Source organism: Lolium perenne, chromosome 3 (genome assembly GCF_019359855.2).
Source record: "Lolium perenne isolate Kyuss_39 chromosome 3, Kyuss_2.0, whole genome shotgun sequence".
Lineage (NCBI taxonomy): Eukaryota > Viridiplantae > Streptophyta > Magnoliopsida > Poales > Poaceae > Lolium > Lolium perenne.
In genome coordinates, this window is record NC_067246.2 from 55,832,117 (window position 1) to 55,835,730 (window position 3,614).

General features: G+C 41.2%; 1 non-coding gene across 1 annotated transcript; it reads right to left on the reverse strand.

Annotated features, from left to right (window-relative positions):
• Window positions 1-783: 783 nt before the first annotated feature.
• TRNAD-GUC (transfer RNA aspartic acid (anticodon GUC)) lies at window positions 784-855 on the reverse strand. Its single transcript has one exon. It is a non-coding gene; the product is annotated as a tRNA-Asp (tRNA).
• Between the last annotated feature and the right edge of the window lie 2,759 nt (window positions 856-3,614).

The window sequence follows — 3,614 nt, forward strand, 5'->3', positions numbered from 1 at the left end:
TAGTCAGTATGCCATGTTCATGTAGTCCTGCGAAAAGTACCGCTGAATTTACAAAGTTCTTGTCAATTTTTCATATGGTATATGCAGTACTGCCAAAAGTAAAGTACTGTTGCTTTTACAAATATGACAGTTGTAGATTCCTTTTTCACGTGAGATCATGTTGGACCGAATCTCGAGGAACACAACTAATAACAACGGCTGTGATATCAACCGCGCCCCATTTCATAAGCACCACCATCTGCGGGTTGGTATTGAACGTATATGTAGTAATGACTATGTACACAGCTGGTTTTGCAAACAAAAAAAATCCGCCTCAAAGGACTCATACATGGAATTAAAGATATGATAAAAAATAATCAAATTTTCCATTTGAAATTCGAATGATTTAAGTTTACAAAAATTGGTCACTAAGAGTGTCGTTGTATTCTATTCTTCTAATGGTTTCTAGGAAGGTAGATTTATAAATTTTGTATAAACAAAATAAGATCCCAACAAACACAGATTAAGATTTTTGGAGATTGGGTATACCATCAAGTTTTCAGGAAGATTTGAGCCAGAATTATATACATCACAAGCTACGCACTAGACGAAAAGAAAGAAAACATAGGGGAACATAGGTAGCCCATCGATCATATGGTGGTGATTGGGATTTAGATGTTACAGCACAAAGGAAGAGATTAGCGCTCGGTGCCAACACGATTAAAAAAAATAATACAGGTTGCAGCCCAAGATAAAAAAGATTAGCAGGTTGCTGCGAGGAGGACAACGTGCAAAAAGAAAAATCGCCGTTGCCGGGGATCGAACCCGGGTCACCCGCGTGACAGGCGGGAATACTTACCACTATACTACAACGACTTCCGGGTGATTTCTCGTATTACAGCTATTTGTAGCGTACACTTACCACCTCAAACGTGCATCCTAGAATGGTAGCACCTACACCATTCCCATGAAAAATAAAGAAATATGTGATCCTTTGCAAGTTTCACTCTTATTTTTATTTGATTTGGAGATCCAACGGTGCATCATGATCATGGCGTTACACCAGGGATTTCAGGAAAATGAGACTTATGTCTGGCACCTTGCTTACCATGCATTATTCCACTTCCCAACAATAATTTGTCCATTGCTTAGTTACCATGCAGCTAGAATCTACGATGCACGGGTTGTATTTAATCAAACGATCGACCGATCAGAATAGATATGTAAGTAGGAGCCACTTAAGTCTCACTTATAGTTCAATGAACAATAACTGGGACTTAATTAGGTGGGATTTCATTTGATATATTAGATTAGAAGAGTTCCCCTGAAGTTTAGAATAATTTAACACGATAAAAATAGTGTTGGCCTCCATGTGCATGGGCCACTCGACAAAAATTACATCGTGGCCACAACAACGGCATGTCAGGCATCTGGCTCTCTCGTCTACTTGTAGATCTCACCAGAGAGGAAGTAGCTCCGACGACACTCAAAATGGACAACAAATCTGCAATTTCACTCCGCAAGAACATGGTGCATACCTTCAGTGGCGGACGCAGGAAAAAACTTGAGGGTGGACACACTCCAAAAAAAAATTGCACTAACCGTTGTACATAAAACTTGGCTACATAAATAATATCAATTGGCAATCGATTCAAAAATATTGTGTGTTAATTCATACCTGGTGTAGGTGAAGGAGCTCCTCAACGATGCATCCAACAAGGGGAGCAATGTCCAAGGACGTCGGCATCCCTGTCAACGAGGTCGGTGCAGTGCTTTCATGTTGAGTTCACCATACGCGAAGTCATTGAAGCCTGCCCACCAAAGGCGCAGTTGGCACACCCGCCTTGCAACTTGCCGCCACATGAAGACCGCCATGGAACCTCACACCACGATCGCAGCCACCATTGAGGACCACTATACATCCACATCGCGCCGATGTTTTTTTTTGGACCAGCGAACTATTTCTAACCACGTAAAAAAATTTTAACCCGAGGAGCAACTTTTGGATCGGCGAATTATTTTGAACTACGTGGACATTTTTTAACCTGATCAACAATTTTTGGATCGGTGAATTATTTTATTTTGAACCGCGTGAACATTTGTTTGAATCCATGAACGTACTTTATTTAACCCATGCCATTTTCTCAAACCTTGTGATAAACAAGTGAACACAATTTTGAATCGATAAAATACCACTTTTTCGAAACCGTGATCACTTTTGAAACCTCTTCAAAATCAGAGAATAAGAAGACGAGAAATGGAAGAACAAACAAAAAAATAAATACAAAAGAACAAAGAGAAAAAAGTTATCAAGTTTGGATGAAAAATGTTAGGTAGTGGACGCGCCTAAAGTTCATGAACTATAAATCCAAAAAATTGAAAAGCTTTTAAAAGAAAAAGGAAGTTAAATAAGAAAAGAGAAAGAGAAATATAAGAACAGGAAAAGAAGACCCGAAATGTCTTATTATCATACTAACGAGAGATGTAGCTAAGCCGCACCTAAAAGCAGAACTGCAATTAATTTCGATTGATTTTTGGATGCTCCAGAGTCCCTAGTGTGGAATATTGGGCCATGTTTTCTTTTCTAGAGTCTGAATAGTAGCAGGTATAGGTTAAACTGCAGAATTTTAGGGTGGGCTGTGGCCCACCCAGCCCACCTGTGGGTATGTCCATGCATACCTTGATGGCAGCACACATATCGAGGTACACTACCACTGCAACAGCAGTACGTCCACAAAGGCAAGATCATCGTCGAGTTCATCGGCACAATCGAGCAACTCGAGGATTTCGTGACGAAGCCCCTAGGGCGTGTTCGATTCTAGGAGTTGCGCGACAAGATTGCCATTGTTAAAATAAAGTAGATCAACTGAGTTTACGGGGTGATTGATGATAAACCCCGCTGCTAGGTTTTAGGCGTTGTATTCTGTCAGTGTAGACTTTGCCGTTTCTAGACATTTTCAGTTAGTGTTTAGCTATGATTCTTTGTAACAACCTAGAGCGAGTCGTGCATGCGGATCATGATCCGCTCGTGGGATGGCACGAGCACTACGGATCATGGGCCACGTTTTTCCCCTTTGTACTGAGAATAAAAGGAAAGAAGAGATCAAAGAAAAGTTGCAGAAGTTTGAGCAACACAAAACCCCTGTCTATGTTCGTTGTTCATCGGAGTTGTTCGACCGTTGTTCCTAGCTCTAGGGCGACAAAGTTTATGATGATTTAACACGATAAAAAATGGTGCCGGCCTTCATGTGCGTGGGCCACTCGACAAGTTAACAAAAAAAAAGGCAAAACATGATATTGATGTAAGATTCCGTGTAGCTATTTTGCGTCCATGTCGACGCTCAGTGTGGCTGGCCCGCGTGGGAAAGAACGGCTGGGAGAGCTTTGCCCGTGTGGCTGCGTACATGCAGAAACGATATTGTTTTTCACAAAAAGAAGGAAACTAAATTTTTGCAGGTTATATATCTAGCTGTGCACTAGATACTTCTGTGGGCCTTCTTACTCTCGGAGGATCAGCGGGAAGCTATGGATACTGGATGCAACCGGCTGCTAACGGTGGTACATGACTGCTTTTTCCGGCTACTGGAGGGTCATATTACTAGAATTAAGAATGGATAGCTTTATGTTGCTTTTAA